Raw genomic sequence first — 20,311 nt, 5'->3', positions numbered from 1 at the left:
TTTCAAATATTTTGCCTGTAAAACCCTTTATACTCTTTAGAATTACTTAGGATGGATCCCAAAATCTTTTAATATGTGGCTTTTATCTACTGACATATTAGAAGGCAAAACTGACAAATGCTTTAAAATACATTATTAAAACAAATAACATTTATGAACACAGTTTTAAAAAATAGAACTGCTATAATTTTTGGGCTGGGGATTTGGCTCAGGGCTCTCCCACCTGCCTTGCAAGGTCCTGAGTTCAATCCCCGGTACCAAAACAAACAAACAAAAACTCAAGGTTGTATATTTTTGTAAACTCCTTAATGTCTGGCTTAATAGAATAAAACTAGTTTCTTCTATCTGCTTCTTTATTCAAGCTATAGGGTAGGCAGTTCTGATTAAATTACAATAAAACTGGCTTCATACAAATACTTGGATGAAGAAAAGTAGTATTTTTGCTAACCTTTCCAGGTAAGTGTGCATATTATTCTTCCTCATTACTGCCCCAAAACTTGACAAGAGTGGTTTTATAAAGGTTAGTTGAATTGCGGAATCTGAAACCGTATCGATGACACTGTTTGTACCATTTTATTAGGTACTTACCATCCCCTCATGCACTTTACATAGATCATTCACTATGCATGATTTCATATTGTGCAAACTATAAATTCAAAAAAACTACTGAATTAAACACTTCTTCCAAAAGTATAATGACACATTTCATTACATGACAGCCATTTTAAAAAATACCATGTTTGTTATTACCACTACTGATCGCATCAGAAAAGCCTGAGAAATTGCCAAACTCATATTGGTGGATTGATGTTTTCCAAAATTCTAGTTATTTGCTTGAAAACCCATTTCTGTCTTGGCAACTTCTCAGTTGTTTATCCTAAAGAAACATACTCAATTCCTTTATTTTCAAGAAAATATGCTTAAATATCCAAGTAATGTTACTACAGTTTGCCATTCTTTTAAATAAAATATTCCACAAAAAATGTGACTAGTTTACTAGTTCAATCACAAGTCAATCTACAAGTTCTTTTCCCTGAGGCAAGCACCTGACTTTGGAATGCAGAAGTGCTTTCCAACATAACTCTGTCACACAGAACACTAAAAAGATAATAATTTTTACTGTTCATAAAGTAAATACTCTCTTTTTTTTGCTGAGACAGGGTCTCACTATGCATTTAGGCTGGCCTTGAACTCACTATGTAGTCCAGGTTGGCCTCAAACTCATGGCAATCCTCCTGCCTCAGCCTCACGAGTGCTTGGGATTATCACCCACAACCCAATGTGAATGTACTTAAATGTCAAACTCCACACTTAGAAATTGTTAAAATGAGGGCCAGGGATTTAGCTCAGTGGTTTCACCGCCTGCCTTGAAAGCAAAAGGTCCTTAGTTTGATCCCCAGTACCAAAAATAAAAAAGTTAAAATGAGGGCCAGGGATTTGGCTCAGTGCTTCCACCACCTGCCTCACAAGCACAAAGGTGAGTTTGATACCCAGTACCAAAAAAAAAAAGTCGTTAAAATGAAGGCCAGGGATTTAGTTCAGCCTGCCTTGCAAGCGTAAGGTCCTGAGTTCGATCTCCAAAATGGGAAAAAAAAAACTGTTAAAATGAGCCAGGTACAGTGGCCCACCATACCTGTAGGCCCACCTAATGGGTAGGCTGAAGCAGGAAGCTTCCTTGAGCCCCGGAGTTTGGGACCAGTGTAGGCAACACTGCCAGATCCTATCACCTTAAATTTTAAAAGTTTTAGGGCCAGGGATTTAGCTCAGTGGTTCTCCTGCCTACCTCGAAAGTGCAAGGACCCAAGTTTGATCCCTAGTACCAATAAATAAATAAATAAACAAATTTTAAAAGTTTTAAATGATAAAAATTTATATTATGCATATTTTATCAATTAAATAAGAAAGTCCACCATATTTAATCTCATCTGCTTCTCAGAAGACCCAGAGTAACACACTCCACCTTAAAGAATCATCCTTGCTTCGGATTTAGCTCAGTGTTGTCACCACCAGCCTCCAGAACGCAAGTTTGATCCTCGATACCAAAAAATAAAAATAAAAGAATCATCCTCTCTTCCTCATCATGCAATGTCATGTCCCATTTTCTGTACAACACTCGCCACTAATGGAAACGAGTTTTTAGCCTTTACTGTAAGAGTCCCCTCACTAGAACACAAGGTGGAAGGCAGCTGGAACCCCATCTGTCGTGTTCATTACTTGATCTCTAGCAACGCAAACAGTTGATTGGCACATAGTGCTGTGCACTGAGTTAATAGGTTCTACCTATTAAAAAAGTGAAAAAGAAATTGCTGTGTTTTTGGTCTGGGTGATTAAGAATGAAAAGATTAATCCCTAAGGAAAAAGAGAACATCCAGAAAGAATGAGAATAGTAATAGTAACCAAATTATGCAATATTGTCTAAGGTTTCTTTTACATTCATCATTGTCCAAGTTTCTGTTTCAAGAGCTCTTGAAACAAAATTTTTTTTCTTTTACTCGGGGGCTCATCAAGCCCTTAAGTTAAAGAATCTGAGCACAGAAAAGAACCAATGATTTTCTCCTCTGTAAAAGTGTTGCAGGGCATGGTGGCCCACAGCTGTAACCCCAGCTGAGGCAGTAGGATCAGGGCAAACCAGTGTGAACTACATGGTGGGCTCAAGGCTAGCCTGAATTATATAGTGAGAACCTGTCTCAAAAAACCAAAACAAGGGCTGGGATTTAGCTAAGTGGTTCCACTGCCTGCCTCACCAGTGCAAGGTCCCAAGTTTGATCGTCCATACAAAAAAAAAAAGTGCTAAGGTGATCTATGGTCTATTTAATTCATACTAAATATGAAACAAGAAAATAACTGCATCTTCCAGGAAGGCTATAAAGATTTCTGTGCACATCCTGCACAGTCTCCAGTCTAAAGGTTAAGAAGAAAATCTTAAAACCAGAGATCTGGCTCAATTCAGCTCACAGACATTTCCTTTGTCCTGCACAATTCAAAAAAAGAAAACTTATGGTTAAGAGTGAAATACTGCAGGCATTCTCATTAAGCTCAGGAAGAAAAACAATATCGTATCACAGTGGAAAAGTCATTCAAACAAGAAAATGGGAATAGCTGGGCATGGTAGCACACGCCTGTAATCCCAGCACTTGGGAGGCTGAGGCAGGAGACTCGCCATAAGTTTGAGGCCAGTCTGCTCCACATAGTGAGTTCTAGGACAGGCTGCACTGCATAGTGAGACCCTGTCTCAAAAATAAAACAAGACAAAAAAACAGTCCTGAGGTGACAGCTGGGCCCAGACCCAGTGCTGTGAGCTGCCTGGGGCACCATGATCGCAAGGCGCCCCTCCCCCACTCCCATGTGTCCTATGAGCCACCAGGGAACAGTTCTTGACTCCCGGCCCTGTCTGCTGTCCTCCTCCCTACCATACCACGGGCTCCAGCCCCAGGATGCACAATGTGATTAACACAGTGAAGGGAGAGGCACTGGAAGTGGCTGAGTACCTGACCCCAGTTCTCAAGGAATCAAAATTTAAGGAAACCGGTGTAATCACCCCAGAAGAGTTTGTGGCAACTGGAGAGCATTAAGCCCACAACTGCCTGACATGGCAATGGGCTACAGGGGAAGAATTAAAAGTGAAAGCATATCTACCAACAGGCAAACAATGTCTGGTAATCAAAAATATGCCATGCTACAATTTCTGCAAACAGATGGAATATTCAGATGAACTGGAAGCTGTCACTGAAGACAAAGGGGATGGAGGGTGGGTAGATACATAACACAAAACAGGTACTGCGGAAAAACTAAAGTAGTTAAAAGAGATTATGCTGGAAAACAAGGACAGTATAAAACTCAGTGCTGCTCAGCACTCTGTGAAGAGGAAAATGAAGGAGAAGCTGAGGACATGGAAGAACGTGAAGAAAGTGGATTGTTGGAAATAGATGAGGCTACTCTAGATACCAGGAAAATAGCAGAAGCTTGTGAAGCTAAAACTGACGCGGGAGGTGAAGATGCTATTTTACAGACCAGAACTTACGTCTTATACATCACTTATGACAAATATTATCAGATACCACGACTATGGTTCTTTGGCTATGATGAGCAAAGGCAACCTTTAAAAGGTGAGCACATGTATGAAGACATCAGTCAAGATCATGGAAGGCCGGGCATGGTGGCGCACACCTGTAATCCCAGCACTTGGGAGGCTGAGGCAGGAGGATCGCTGTGAGTTCGAGACCAGCCTGGGCTACATAGTGAGTTCCAGGTCAGTCTCAACTACACAGTGAGACCCTGTCTCAAAAAACTAAAAAAAAAAAGATCATGTGAAGAAAACAGTGACTACTGAAAATCACCCTCATCTCCTACGACCTCCTATGTATTCTGTTCACCCTTGCAGGCATGCTGAAGTGATGAAGAAAATCATTGAGACAAATGCAGAAGGAGAGGGAGAGCTTGGTGTTCATGTGTATCTTCTTCTAATTTTTCTGAAATTTGTACAAGCTGTCATTCCAACAACAGAATACGACTGCACAAGACACTTCACAATGTAACAAAGAGAACATAATATCTGTCCTAGTCATTGATTCTGATTTTTAAAGAATTAACCCACAGGGATGGGGATTTAGCTCAATGGTTCCACCGCCTACCTCACAAGCTCAAGGACCTGAGTTCGATCTCTGGTACCAAAAAAGAAAAAGAAAAGAATTAACCCACAGACATAACTATTGACTATATTTACCAATATGTATAATTTCTCTAATAGAGTTATATGTTTTTGCATTAAAGAGAGGAAAAAGAATGGAAATAAATACCAAAAAATGTAGTTTTCATTATCTACAGGTAAAAATCATCAATAGGAAAACAAAACAGTAAGATCGGCTAGTTACACATATCTACCACAATAATACCCTAAAATCAATGATTTTATGCAAACAGTAGTTTAAAATAATGCAAAATAGCAAACCACTCACAATGGGGGAGAAAATACTTAATGCCTATCAAACTTAACAGACACACAGGACCTAAATGAAAACAATTATTTTAATTTTTCAAAACAACAGACAGGTGTGGCAGCACATGTCTGTATACCAGCACTAAAGAGGCTGGAGCAGGAAGATCACACCAAGTTTAAGGCCAGCCCAAGCAATATGGGTTCAAGGCCAGCAGGAACTACACAGCAGCAAGGCATTACCTCAAAACAAACAAAAAATTCCACAAAACTTATCAGGAAATTCAATGGGAATCCCAAAATACTAGCAAACATTTTATTTTGTTTGTTTGTTTGTTTGTTTGTTTGTTTTGGTACGGGGGATCAAATTTGGGACCTTGCTCTTGAGAGGCAGGCCGCAGAACCACTGAGCTAAAACCCCGGGCCCAGCAAATTTCTTGAAATGAAGATCAGTATCTTATTTTTGAACTGCAAATATTCTGTTATCAGTTGCTCAACAAAACAATGCAAAGCTGTTCCTAATACAGTAGTAAACAGCTCACAATTTCTCCCTGCTTTTCTGAGATGCAAAGTTGAATCTAGATATTCTCTGGGTATACAGGATGAAGGGCAGGAAGTGTCTGTGGATAGCTCTGTAGTGACGCAATGTGTCGCCTGTTACTTGTGTCACTCTGGTCAATATTCTTTGTTTTTTTTTTTTTGCAGTGCTAGGGGATCAAACCTGGGTCTCATGCATGCCAAGCAAGTGCAGCCCAGTTATTTTTTGTTTTTCAGATAGGGATCTCATTATATTGCTCAGGCTGGCCTTAAACTTGCCATCGTTCTGCCTTAGCCTCAAGAAACTGGAACTGCAGGAGTGTGCAACTGCCTTTCCAGGCCTTATCAGAGCTTTGACTGCATTTAAAAGAGCTCTACCAATGGGCGTGGTGGTGCACATTTGTAATCCCAGCACTGGGGAGGCTGAGGCAGGAAGATCACTGTGACTCTAAAACATAGTGAGTTACATAGTGGCTACATAGAGAGTTCCAGGTCAGTCTCAACAACAGTGAGACCCTGTCTCAAAAAAAAAATTAAAAAAAAATAAATAATAAAATAAAAGAGCTCCAGGGCCAGGGATTTAGCACAGTGGTTCTACCACCTGCCTTGTAAGTACAAGGTCCCAAGCTTGATCCCCAGTACCAAAAAACAAAAACAAAGCTTAAAAAGCTCCAGGTTAATGAGGTTATACAGAAAGAGATTAGGGAACCATCATGGTTTGGATCACAGGTGTCCCCCAAAGGCGTATGTCTTGAAAGGCACGGTTCCCAGTTGATGGTGTTTTTAGGAGGTAGAGCCTAGTGGAAGGAAGTCAGGGAGCACGCCCTTAGAGAGGTACTGGAATCCCAGCCCTTCCTCTCTTCCTTTGCTTCCTAATTTACCGTGAGGTAAGCAGCCTCGTTCCCCACATGCTTCCACAACCATAATGGACATGCTCACCAAGGGCCCTAAAACTGGGCCAACCACGGACTGAAACCAAGAGCCAAAAGTTGATAGATACTTTAACTCCTTTAAGCTAATCATCTCACGTATTTTTTCCCTGAAATGGAAAGCTAACACAGGAACCTAAACCCAAAGATGAAAGGAGCTGGACAACAGATATCTATGCAAGGAGATTCGGGAACATCCTTCATCCCATGCTGCTCTGGGTATCAGTTCTCATCTTATTAAAGGAATGAAGACACAGTACAACGAAGGTGAGGACGGTCTGGGTGACAAAGTCAAAATGGAAGAAGCCCCACAGTCGAGGAAAGATGAGGTCACTGACTCTTCCGCAAAGTGCAAAGGGAGCTGAGGAGCACTGACAGCAGCATGAGTGTCTGCAGGTTCAGACTTCCACAGTGACTTCTCGGCTAAGGCTTGCTCTAAGTGAAGAGTCCCTTCCCCAAGGACAAAATGAACCTCAAAAGATTAAGGGTAGAGAACTAGCTAATGGTGAGAAGCAGCAGGGGAAGACTTCAAGACTAAGGGATGTTGGGCTGGGGATTTAGCTCAGTGGTTCTGCCACCTGCCTTACAAGCACAAGGACCCAAGTTCAATCCCCAGTACCAAAAAAAAAAGACTAAGGGATGTTATAAAATATTTTCAAAATATTCAAGGAAGCTAAAGAAAATGAAGACATTATAATATCCGAAATGCTACAGCAAATGTCCAAACTATGAGAAAGCATGGGCAATGAAATATTCAATGGGAGCATGATAAGCACTGAGAGGTCAGTGACCTTTAAGTGGCCAAAACCCCAGATGATGAAGGAGGAGGAGCAACTAGAAAACTCCACACACAACTCTTTCGCAGCTTCGAATAAAATGAGTTATACACATATCCAACTGATAATCCAGCAACTGCACCTTGAGGTTTAAAAACATTTAGACAGGGCTGGAGATTTAGCTGACTGAGTTCGAGTCCCGGGACCAAAAAAAAATTTTTTTTCTTTAACAAAAAGCTTCACTCACACTAGCCAAAGACTGAAGAGAAAATAATCTCTGAAATTATGACACGTCAAACAACAAAAAACTGATACATGCAAAAATATAAATGAAAGCTCAAAATCCTGCTTAGGAAAAGAAATTAGACAAGAATTATCTGTATGATTCCACTTATATGAACATGGCAATCAGCCAAACCTAATCTGCAGTGAAAAAACTAGAACAATGGTTGGACCAACAAGGAACAGGGCAAAAGACTGAGTTTTTTAATTTTTTGAAGCTACTGTCAGTTATTTTCAGAAAGTATTCACCAGACATGGTGACACATGCCTGTAATCCCAGCCCTGGGGAGGATCACCCCGCAAGTCAAAGGCTAGCCTGAACTACACAGTGAGTTCAATGCCAGCCTGGAGTATGTAGAAAAATTGGGCGGGGGGTGATGCTGGGGATTTAGCTCAGTGGTTCCGTCATCTGCTTTGCAAGCACAAGGTCCCAACTTCAATCCCCAGTGCCAAAAAAAAAGGTATTGAGTAACATTCACATTCACGTATGCTTATGGCAAAACTTTACAAATGGTAGTTAAGATTTGCACTGGCATGGTGATGAAACATAGGTAAGCACAGCACTGGGAGGCTGTGGTAGGAAGGTCACAGGTTCCAAGGAAACCTGGGAAATTAGACAGCTTAATGAGACCCCTGCCTCAAAATAGAAAAAGAAAGGAGTGGGGAGGTTTCTCGTGTGAAGGCCCTGCATATAACCAAGAACCAAAATTAAAACAAACAAAAAAATCAACATTAGTAATGAAATGAAGCTGTAGCTGAGGTAAAAATTTTATTTTTGTGGTTCTCGGAGTATCTAACCAAGGGCCTCAAAAACACACTATGCAAAAACTACTACTAACTTACATCTCAAAATCTGTCAACGTACTTTTAAATGAATTTTTGTTTTTTTGAGACAGGGTCTTGCTTTGTAGTGCAGACTAACCTTGAATTCCCAGCAATCCACCTGCCTCAGCCTCCCAAGGGCTTGGACCACAGGAGTGTGCCACCATGCCTAGCTGAAATTTTTACAGGCTTGGCTGAAGAGACAGATGACCAGAAAAGTTATTAACTAGCAAATTATTAACTACAGGGGCTAGGGATTTAGCTCAGTGGTTCTGCCACCTGACTCACAAGCACAAGGTCCGGAGTTCGATCCCCGGAACAACAACAACTAAAAATTAACTATAAAATCTCAGTAGCAGGAAAATGAGTGGTCACTGCACAATTCTTTTTAATAATAAACTGCTAAAGACCCAGGATGTAGCTCAATGGCCCCTCGCCTGCTTGGCAAGAGCAAGGTCCTGAATTTGATTCCCCATACCAGAAAAAAAATAAATTGTTAGAAAATATTTGATGCACAAAAGATCAGATAGAAGAATATTGGGCCAGGGATTTAGTTCCGTGGCACCACTCCTGCCTCGCAAGCACAAGGTCCTGAGTTCAATCCCGGTACAAAAAATAAGGAATACTGCTATAAAATTCTCTATATGAAGTTGAAGAAGTTAAAACTAATCTATGGATTAGATTAGTGGTAGCCTAATGGAGCAGCTAGAAGGTGTGGACTGAGGATATAGGAACACCAAGGAACTTTCTGGAGCAATGGAATGAATTATTTCCTGACTGAAGTGTTTATCAAATGTATATATACATTAGTGAAAACCCATCCAATTTTATAGAAAAATGGGTTTCATATTATTTATAAATTATGTATCAGTTTAGTTTTTTTTTGTTTTTGGTACCGGGGACTGAACTCGGGTCCTTATACTTGCAAGGCAGGCACCAGGAGCACTAACTAAACTTAATCCCCAGCCCCTCAGTTTAGTCATTTTTAAAATAAGTTCACTGTAAAAAAGTTGGAACAGAGAAAAAAAGAAATTCAGTTCTCCGTAATCCTACTACCTATATAAACTATCACCAATCCTTCCCTCTCTTTTGACAATGGCCACACCTACTAAAGATAAAAACACCTATTTCCTTAGGAAGCAACACAGAAATAGTGAATTGAATTCCTTACTGCTGTGACTCGAAACCTGATTTAAACCTCCCCTACACCCCATTACCGTGGTCACTGTACTAACCATTCTGTGCCTAAATTTCTTCATTTGAAAAATGGAAATATTTACTTCAAATAGTTATTATAAGTATTAAACAAAAAAGTATGCACACAATAGTTTTTGCTGTAGGTTTTAAAGTTAGTTAAACAGTTTTTAAGAACTCATCCAAGGGCAGAGGATTTAGCTCAGTGGCACCATGCCTGTGGCAGGCATAAGGTCCTGAGTTCAATCCCAGGTACAAAAATAAAAAGACATGTAAAGGTTCAAGAACCCTTGTGGCTCATGCCTGTAATCCCAGCACTCAGGAGGCAGATGCATGAGGATTGCTGTGAGACCCTATCTCAAAAAAAAAAAAAAAAAGTACAGGACCCCAATAATGAATGTAACTGTATTGTTTACCTTAAATGTACCAATAAACTTAATGGGAAAAAAAGATAATTATCAACCATAAACAATTAGAAAATCTAAAAAAAAAAATCCTTAAAAAAAAAGCATCCAGTCCACAAGCTTGCTATGTTTCTTTCCATCCTTTTTGAGAGGGAGGGTTCTAGGGGGCTTCTATTCATGTGTAACCCAACCTCAAGCTACTCTTAAACAAGTGAACCTCAAATCCCTCTTGAAGATAAAATGAAAACACCAAGGTGTAAACTGGGCATGGTGGCCCATGTCTGTAATCCCATCCCTCAGGAGGCTGAGGCAGGAGGGTCACTTCAAGCCTGGGTTACACAGTGGAGTTCAAAGTCAGCCTGAACTACAAAGCAAGATCCTGTCTAAAAAAACCAAAACCAGGGGCCGGGGATTTAGTTCAGTGGTTCTGCCACCTGCCGTGCAAGCACAAGGACTTGAGTCCCATCCCCAGTACCAAAAAAAAAATTTTTTAAAAAAACCTTATAGGTGACAAAACCAAAATCAAAAAATAAAAATAATAAACCACCAAGTTGTTAAAGACCAAAGCAAAGGTTAGAATAACAAAATAAAACCAGAAAACTAAATGAGAGAATATGGTATTTGTCCGAAGAATGTAACTCTAATGTGCGGACCAAAACTGGCCAAGGAAACAGTTTCTTCTTGAAGTCTAACAGCCATATTATGGCAATAAAGATTTTTTGATCTACATAAACGATTTAGGTCAATCAAAATATGTAACCCTAGACAATATTAATTATAGAGTATGTTCTAAAGAAAGAGAACATAAGTCTAGGAAAAAAACACAAATAACACCCAAAACTGGTCTGGAGAAAATACCTCTGGTTAGACCTCGTGCCCATCAAATGAACTTGACCACGTAAAAGGAAAAGTAATTTGAACTGACAGTTACCCTTCTGTTCACTGACTGTACGCCCAGAATGAACACAACACAGAAGGTAAAATGCTGCTCTTCTCCACTTGGTCCCACTTGTCATGTGTCTCTCAGGATGTGGCATCTCACTGTGCTGTCACATGCTCATGTTTACAGCCACTTATCTTCCCCACATAATGGACCATATACACAAGCCCACTGCTTCATCTGGTGTTTAACAATGAAAATACGATTTGTTCCAACACTGAAGAAAAAACGGAGCTGTTCATCTTTGAGAGACTGTAACCCTCATTTTATATTTTAGTTTAGGGATTTCCAAGGTTATCTTTGACTAAATGGCACTTTTGCCTTCCATGGACCACTGTGAACAGTCAAGCAAAAATTCTTGTAGCAAGAACCAAAAATAGTGGGCTGGGGATTTAGCTCAGTGGTGCCACTGCCTGCCTTGAAGAACAAGGTCCTGAGTTTGATCTCTGGTACTAAAAAAAAGAACCAAAACTAGCAAACTAGGGGCTGAAGATATAACATAGCCTTAGAACATTGGTCTATCATGTGCCAGGCCCTACATTCAGTAACTAGAACCAAAAACAAAGACAGGAAGGTATTATCCTGTATACTAATACCAGTCAATTAATTTCACCTTCTCTTCTTCTGTGTCTTGTTACTATTTGTCACTGCTCAAAGAAATAATTACGCTTTCCTAAAGAATTTCATACTTGGGCCAGGGATTCAGCTCAGTGGTGCAGCTGCCTGTCTCACAAGTGCAAGGACCTGAGTTCGATCCCTGGTTCCCCCCCCCAAAAAAGAATTTCATACTCTAGATAAAAACAGTAATCCTAATTCTAATACAGATTTCTACATGTGTTAAGTGTAATCTATACACATTTAATTATATACATTTTTTTCTTTTAAATCAAAATTTTGGCTCTAGTATATATAAACTGAATTACTGCTATTAGGGATAATCAGAAAAATAAGCAACTGAAGATTAGTTAAAACAACAAAAGATGATAAATGTTATCATTATGTATATCTTAAATATACCAATAAATGTTTTGCTTAAAAACAAACACACACACATGCTAGGTGGGCATGGTGGCGCACACCTGTAATCTCAGCACTCAGGAGGCTGAGGCAGAAGGATCGCTGTTGAGTTGGAGACCAGCCTGGGCAACATAGTGAGTTCCAGGTCAGTCTCAACTACATAGTGAGACTCTATTTCAAAAAACCAAAAGAAAATAAATAATTAAATAAATAAAATTAAGTAAATGCATGGTGACAAAGAATATAGTAATTATTAGTTCAGTTTTGCCACTATCTTGACTCAGTGCTTTTTGATATTTATCTTTTCCATTCACAGTGCTTCTGCATCATCAGTACAAATGTCAACTAATGTTGACTTAGTTACACAGCAAATAAGAACTCAGTATTATTATGAAACAGTTTCAACCTGGCAGATCTCCTGAAAAAGACTTAAGAGTCCATAGATCAAGCCTGGTGTGGTGGCACGCATGCCTGTAATCCCAGGACTCGAGGGTGAAGCAGGAGGATCACAGCAAGCTTAAAGCCAGCCAGAGTTACACAGTGAGTTCTGAACTACATAGGGTGACCCTGTCTCAAAAAAACAAAAAAAGCCCTCGCATGGTGGTGCATACCTGCAATCCCAGCACTCAGTAGGCTGAGGCAGGAGGACCACTGCTAATTTCAAGGCCAGTCTAAACTACTTATTGAGACCCTGTCTCAAAACAGGGTGAGTGAAATGACAGACTGTACGTGATAACAGCTGCTCTGGACATATATGTGAGCAGTAAGAGAAAATATACGTCCAGGAAAAGAATTGAGTTGGAAAAAGCCGAGGATAGCAAGCAGCTTTCCTCTTCCCTGCACAATCCTATCTATCTATCTATCTATCTATCTATCTATCTATCTATCTATCTATCTATTTTTGGAACCAGGGATTGAACTCAGGACCCTTGCACTTGCGAGGCAGGTGGCAGAAGCACTGAGCTAAATCCCTGGCCCCCTGCACACATCCTATTACCTTTTTTTTTGGTACTGGGGATAGAACTTGGGTCTTTGAGAGGCAGGTTGTGGAACCACTGAGCTCTCTTTTACCTTTTAAAACCCAGGCTCTCTTTTACCTTTTAAAGAAAGCATTTCTTTCTTCCTTTCTTTTTTTTTTTTGGTACAGGGATCGAACCTGGGACCTTGCACTTGCAAGACAGGCAGTGGAACCACTGAGCTAAATCCCCTGCAAGAAAGCATTTCTTTAATAAATAAGAAACATGGCAATGTAACACGGACATGTACCAATTCCCATGATAAATATATTTACTGTAAGCATAGGCTAATAGAAAAAGAAACAAGAAAACTGCTACCAAAAGGAAGTAGAAAGACAAACATACTACTAAAAACCGATGAGCCAGGTGTGGTGGTACTTACAATCCCAGCACTGGAGAGTCTGAGGGAGGAAGAGTCCTGAAAATTCAAAGCCAGTCTGGGCTACATAATGAGTTCAAGGCCAGCATGAACTACATAGCAAGGCCCCATCTCAAAGAAAGAAAGAGAGAAATAGATAGAAAAGAGGCATGGGGAAGGGAGGCAAGGAAGAAAGCAAGCAGAGGTGGACTTACAGCTCAGAGCAGTGTGTGTGTTTAGAGCCTGTGAGCGATCTTGTGCTTCATGCCTGGCACAGGAGGAGGGAGAAAGGAAAAATATGAAGATATATGCTAGCATAGATAGATAGATTGTTTTACTACTCTATTTTTTAAATGATGATGATCAAAAAGCAGCTCTGCACATTAGGAAAGTGTAATAATACCATTGAAGAAGTATATCTCAAGTCCTTCAAAGAATATTTTTTTGTTTTTCTGGGGGGTTTTTGTTCTTTTAAGACATGGTCCCCCTATATACCCAAAGGCTATCTTTGAACTCACTATGTATGCCAGGTTGACCTCAAATTTGCAACAATTTTCCTGCCTCAGCCTCCCAAATGCTGGGATTACAGATGTGCACCACCACACTGGGCCAAAGGATAACTTTTAAGAGCTAATGTTACATTTAGGTGACAGAACTAGGTTAGGAAAATGGCACCAGATACTGTTTTTTTTTTTAATCTTTTTGAAACTGACTTAAAATTACATAATAAATTCAAAATATTGCTTAGAGCCAGACGTGGTGGCGCACGCTTGTAATCCCAGCACAGGGGCTGAGGCAGGAGGATCACTGTGAGTTCAAGACCAGCCTGGGCTACACAGGGAGTTCCAGGTCAGTCTCAACTACATAGTGAGACCCTGTCTCAAAAAACAAAACAAAACAAAAAGAACAAACAAAAAACCCCCCACAAAATATGGGACAATTTGAGCATCAAATAAACACAGGATAGATACAGTATCTATTCTAGCATATATCTTCATATTTTTCCTTTCTCCCTCCTTCTGTGCCAGGCATGAAGCACAAGATCGCTCACAGGCTCTAAACACACACACTGCTCTGAGCTGTAAGTCCACCTCTGCTTGCTTTCTTCCTTGCCTCCCTTCCCCATCCCTCTTTTCTATCTATTTCTCTTTCTTTCTTTGAGAAAGAGATACACAATTATAATGCTGCCTACTTGGAAGGCTGAGGCAGGAGGATTGCTGCAAGTTCAAGGCCAGCCTGGTTACATAGTGAGTTCAAGACAGCGTGAACTACATAGCAAGAGGCCATCTTAAAAAAAAAAAAATCCTTATTGGGTTATAAACTCATGTTTGTAACAGCACAGTTTTCTCATGTTTGGATTTTTTTTTTTTAGCAGAAGTTTGTAATAGCTAAATCTTGGAAATAGCCCAAATGCCCATCAACTAATGAACGGATAAAGAAGATGTGGTTTTTTTAGGGATCAGGAATGTAGCTTAGTGGCACCACACCTGCCTCACAAGCACAAGGTCCTGAGTTCAATCCCCTGTACCCACAAAAAAGATGCATTTTAGAGTACTACTCTGCCATAAAGGGTGAGCTTCAGATATATATAGCAGTGGTTCCACTGCCTGCCTTGCAAGCCTAAGGACCCAAATTCCATCCTGTACCAAAAAGAAAAAAAAAGCAGTCCTCCTATAATCCCAGCACTGGGGGCTGAGGCAGGAGGATCACCTCAAGTTCAAGGACAGCCTGAGCTACACAGTGAACAAGGTCAGTCTCAATAAATTAAAAACGCTTACTACTAAAAAGTGACCATCTTTACCTACCCAGTCCACAGTAGAACCCTTATTGCACTCATTCTCTGAAACATGGTCTGATTTTCTTCACAGTGCGTACCACTACCTGCAATTAGTGTTGATTACATTTTCACCCAAGAATGTCCGCTCCACCAAGGCAGAGTCCATTCAATAAATATTTACTGAGTGACTAAGTAATAACGTAGTACCACTAAAATATGAGCTTAACAAAGTATTTGTTTTTAGACATTTTTGTAGCTCCCTGCTCATCTAATGGTATAAGTTGAGTACCTGTAGAAACTTGGGTCAGCTGCTACCAAGAATCTGTGAGATGTAAGAAAGAACAGAAGTGTAAGACATTCAAATGCAGTTCTGGACTTTTCTGGAAAAATAATTACTAGTTCCTAAAAGAAACACAAATTATTCAGGATGATTTAAAGAATGTTACCAAGGAGTACTTAAATGTCATTTTTAGTACCATGTGAGAGCTACTAAAGCTTGAATAGTTTCTACGATGGACATTAGTTATTACGTGGAATAACAAAGGCGACCAAGGGCTGGGAATGTAGCTCAGCAGTGCCATGCCTACTGGTCAAGCACAAAGTCCTAAATTCAATTTCTGGTACCAAAAAAAAAAAAAAAAAGCCATATATCTACATATCACATACAAATATGCACGTGAATACATATGACATACAGTATATGAACATGCACATATGACATACAGTATATGAACATGCGTTTAAAATAAAAGAACAGCAATTTTCTTATATAAAGCAAAGGAACAGTATACACAAACACGTGTGTGCATGCATATATATATATATATATATATATATATAAAGTTTACATTGTCACTATAACATTTTTTTCCTAGTGAATTGATCATAATGAAGACAATGTAATTATGAATACCCAAAACACCTACCTCAAAAATACAAGCCATTAAATTTGGGACCTATGGGCTGGGGATTTAGCTCAGTGGCACCGTGCCAGCCTCACAAGCACAAAGTCCTCAGTTGATCCCTGGTACTACAAAAAAAATTGGGGACCTAGCCAGGCATGGTGGGGCACACCTATAATCCCAACACTCAGGAGGCTGACGCAAGCCGGATTGCCACAGTCAAGGCCAGCCAGGCTACATAAAGAGTTCAAGGACAGCCTAACTACATAGCAGGACTGCCAAAAAAAAAAGCCGGGCATGGTGGCGCATGCCTGTAATCCCAGCACTCAGGAGGCTGAGGCAGGAGGATCGCTGTGAGTTCGAGACCAGCTTGGGCTACACAGTGAGTTTCCAGGTCAGTCTCAACTACATAGTGAGACCCTGTCTCAAAAAAAAAAAAAAAAAAAAAAAAACAAAAACAAAACAAAAAACAAAAAAACCTTGGGACCTAGAGTAAACCAGAATTATCTTATACTTCTCATTTCAACACTTGAGAAACATAGGAAGCTAAAGGAAAATTAACAATAAACAAGTTCTAGGGAGGAGGAAGGAGTAAAAAGAATTAAGATTCAGGCCTATAATCCCAACACTGCAGAGGCTGAGGCAGGAGAACTGCCATGAGTTCGAGGCCAACCTGGGCTACATAGTGAGTTCAAGGCCAGCCTGAACTACATAGCAAGACCCTGTCTCAAAAAAAAGAATTAAGATGTGTTCTGTATATGAGCCAACTCTTCACAGTGAGAGTAATCAGGGCCAGGGATGTAGTTGAGTGGCACCATGCCTACCTGGCAGGTACAAGGTTCTAAGTTCGATCCCCAGTACAAAAACCAAAAATTAAAAGACAGAAAAACAAAGTTACTTCCCACAATAAATGCAAACATTATGTACTACAAATATGTACTAATAAAAAAATTTAAAAAATAAAACCAGGTCAATGCCTATCAAGCAAATTGAGATCTGAAATACAGATCTCCGGGCCGGGGATTTACCTCAGCGGTTCGGCGGCCTGCCTTGCAAGCGCAAGGACCCGAGTTCAATCCCTGTTACCAAAAAAAAAACAAAAAGAAAGAAATACAGATCTCCTATCTCTAGATTGATATTCTTTAAAATATAGTTCCATCCACAGAAGTTAATGTCAAGTTATAGCTTATTTTAATTACAATCATTTTTGGTACTATCATTTTCCCAACTTAAGTGCCAGCCCATGGTGGGGAGGGGATCATCGAAACAGGGGCACATGTAATTATGCCTTAAATAAAGCATGAAATATCAAAGCCGCTCCTTAACAAAATTAAAGAAACAACTAAAATCTAAAGTTTCATCCTCTTCTATTCCCCATTTTTAATTTGAAAGCAAAAATAACTACTTAAAGCCGGGCATGGTGGCACACACCTGTAATCCCAGCACTCGTGAGGGCTGAGGAAGGCAGATCGCTGTGAGTTGAGACCAGCCTGGGCTACATAGTGAGACCCTGTCTCAAAAAAACCACACACACACACACACACCCACACACACGCACAAAAAGTATCTGCTAAATGACTATTCCTTTGTTTTACACAAGAAAATTACTGTTCTCTCTTGTTTTTGGTACCAGGGATCGAACTCAGGTCCTTGCTCTTATGAAGCAGGTGGGGGAACCACTAAGCTAAATCCCCAGCCCTACTTTCTTCTGTTTTAAACATCAGTACCATATAGCTATACCTCAATTTTTTGTAGAAGTACAGTATTAAAGCTAAATTATCTCTGCTGTACCACACTTTTTACTGAAATGAAATTATGTAGACTATACCTTTACTCAAAACCAACTCTAAACTAAAAAAATAAGCAAAATACAAAAAACTAACAACAACAACTCTAGCCAGGTGTGGTAGTACACACTTGTGGTCCCAGCACTTGGGAGGCTGAGGCAGGAGGGCTGCCATGCATTTGAGGCCTCCCTGGGCTACATAGTGAGTTCAAGTCTAGCCTGAACTACATAGCAAGATCCTGTCTCAAAATAAAGAAAACAAAGAATGTTATCATTATGTATATCTAAAATATATCAATAAATGTTTTTTGGGGAAAAAAAACCTCTCTAAAACAGGCATAGTGGTGCATGCCTGTAATTCTAGCACTGGAAGAGGCTGAGGCAGGAGGACTGTAAATTCCAGGCCAGCCTAGGCCAACTCAGCAAATTGGCAAGATTCTGTCTCAAAAATAAAAAATAATTAGGGATTTAGCTCAGTGAAAAGATCCTGGGTTCAACCCTCAGTACTACCAAAAAAATTAAGCAAGCCAAGCATAAGCCCAGGTGCATCACCATGCACCTATAGTCCCAGGTATGCTACTGGGAGGCAGAAACAAGAGTATCTCTTGGGCCCCTGACTATGAGAATAGGACAAAGCAAGATCCTGTATCTCAAAATTAAATTTTAAAAAAATTAAATTAAAATTTCAACTCTAGCCAGGGATTTAGCTCAGTGCTTCACTGCCTGCCTCGAAAGTGCAAGGTCCTGAGTTCAATCCCCAGTACCATATACACAAAAAAATTCAACTCTTTCTAGTGAAACAAGCCAACAAATATCAGCCAACAGGGACAAAGTGATCCAAACACATTAAGATGTAGCGCAATGAGGGCCGGAGATTTAGCGCAGTGGTTCCGCCAAACTGCCTGGCAAGCACAAGGGCTTGAGTTCTATCCCTGGTACCAAAAAAAAAAAAAAAAAAGAAAAAGAAAAAAGAAAACAAAGAAAGAAAAGAAAAGAAAGAAAGATGTAGCACAACTAACAATCTAGGAGACTTCCTAGTTTTTCCTACCAATATGGTTCAAATCAATTCATGAATATCCTCACTAATTCTTACAATATTATTGTCTGTAAAGTTGCAAACAAATAAGCAGGAGAGATTACAAAGTCATCTGTCCAAGGTTAAATGGCAAGAGTAACAAAAGTAAAATAATTCAAGACTTAAACAAAAACAAGGGTTGGGGATGTAGATCTGTGGCAGAGAGCTTGCCCACCACTCAGGAGGGCCTGGGTTCATCTCCCCAGTACTGGAAAAAAAAAAAATCTCAAAGCTTCTTTACAGTGAAAGGGCTTCCTTCTCTTCTTGTCCGGTTCCAATTCACAAACATAACCAAAGACTGTAGTTTAATATGAAAAACATAGTTTCGATTGACATAAACATTTTTACTAACAGACACAAAGTAACTATCAAAACATAGTTTCTTCCCAGGGTGTGGTAGCCCAGGCCCATAAGGAAGAGGGAGGGAGGAGGATCACACTTGGAGCCCCACCTGGGCAATTTAGTGAATTAGGGAGACCCCATCTAAAAATAAGAAATTTAAAAAGGGCTGGGGGCCTGTAATCCCAGAGATGCCAAGGAAGTAGGATCACACGAGTTTGAAGCCAGCCTGGGTTACACAGTGAATTCAAGGCCAGCCTGAACTACGTAGCAAGACCTTGTCTCAAAAAAAAAAAAAAAAAAAAAAAAAAAAAAAAAAAAAAAAAAAAAAAAAAAAAAAGGTTGGCTACAGCTCAATCCGAAGGCCCTGGGTTCAATCATCGACACCATCCCCCAAAATAAATAAATAGTTAAGTAAAACAAGTATCATAAAATGAATTTATATGTAACCTCAAAATCACATTTAGCTCTTGCAATGACATAAAATGGGAAAGGAAAAGGAACCTTAGCTTCTTTTCCCCAGACTGTTCTTTTTGATTGATGAAGTCCCTAAAACAAGAAAAATCAGAGATAAAACACCTAATGAAACAGTTTGCATTAAATCAGGTTCAAAAGCGCTAAGAACTCACAAAATGAAGCCTATGTTACTGGCACGTTACTACCCAAGAGAGTTCTAAACTCATACTGCACATAAATCAAGAAACAGGAAAGCTTACAACAGTACAATGGAGTCACCTCACGCTACAAACACGAAGAAATTAAGTGAATACTGCATACTTCCTGGTATTATTAAACGTAAAAACTTACACTTGCGTTAAGTGATACAGTATCTGTAAAGATCTACTGCAACCTACGTAAAAACCACGGCGACTGACTTGTATTTCTGCAATACAGATTATCTCCAATACAGCACTGCGATTGACTAAGAAATTACCTAAGGACAATAATAAAACATCAAGTTTCTTTTTTTAATGACCAACGAGCGAACACACATGAAATATGACGCGTCTACGCGTCCGCTGTTCCGCGGACACAGGGGCAACTCCCTAACCCCCAGGCCACCCGGCGCCCTCCGACTCCCGGGTCCGGTTACCTTCACCGCTCCATTGTCAACCCGCACTCCCACGCCCGGTCCTCAGCCCATCCCAGGACTCTGGGGACGGCGCAGGGAAGAAGCCCCGGGGCCGGCTCCTGCGGGCGTGGGGGTGCAGCAGGCGGGCGCGG

At 40.2% G+C, this 20,311-nt stretch overlaps 1 protein-coding gene and 1 pseudogene across 4 annotated transcripts in view; one reads left to right on the top strand and one right to left on the bottom strand.

Moving 5' to 3' along the window:
* Rnf111 (ring finger protein 111) overlaps nt 1-20,256 on the bottom strand; it is an 82,365-nt gene extending 62,109 nt beyond the window's left edge. For 2 of the 4 annotated variants that reach the window (XM_010641253.2, XM_010641254.2), the window contains exon 1: nt 20,181-20,254. The gene's annotated coding sequence lies outside the window, so the exon portion shown is untranslated. Of the gene's footprint in view, nt 1-20,180 lie in introns of all 4 variants that reach the window. The other 2 variants (XM_010641249.3, XM_010641250.2) reach the window with 2 other exon arrangements.
* Nucleotides 3,433-4,535, top strand: LOC104874227 (annotated as a pseudogene).
* Nucleotides 20,257-20,311: the final 55 nt, after the last annotated feature.

Source organism: Fukomys damarensis, unplaced genomic scaffold (genome assembly GCF_012274545.1).
Source record: "Fukomys damarensis isolate Sample0158 unplaced genomic scaffold, DMR_v1.0_HiC HiC_scaffold_25, whole genome shotgun sequence".
In the NCBI taxonomy this organism is placed as follows: Eukaryota; Metazoa; Chordata; class Mammalia; order Rodentia; family Bathyergidae; genus Fukomys; species Fukomys damarensis.
This window is presented reverse-complemented; position numbering and strand designations above follow the sequence as displayed.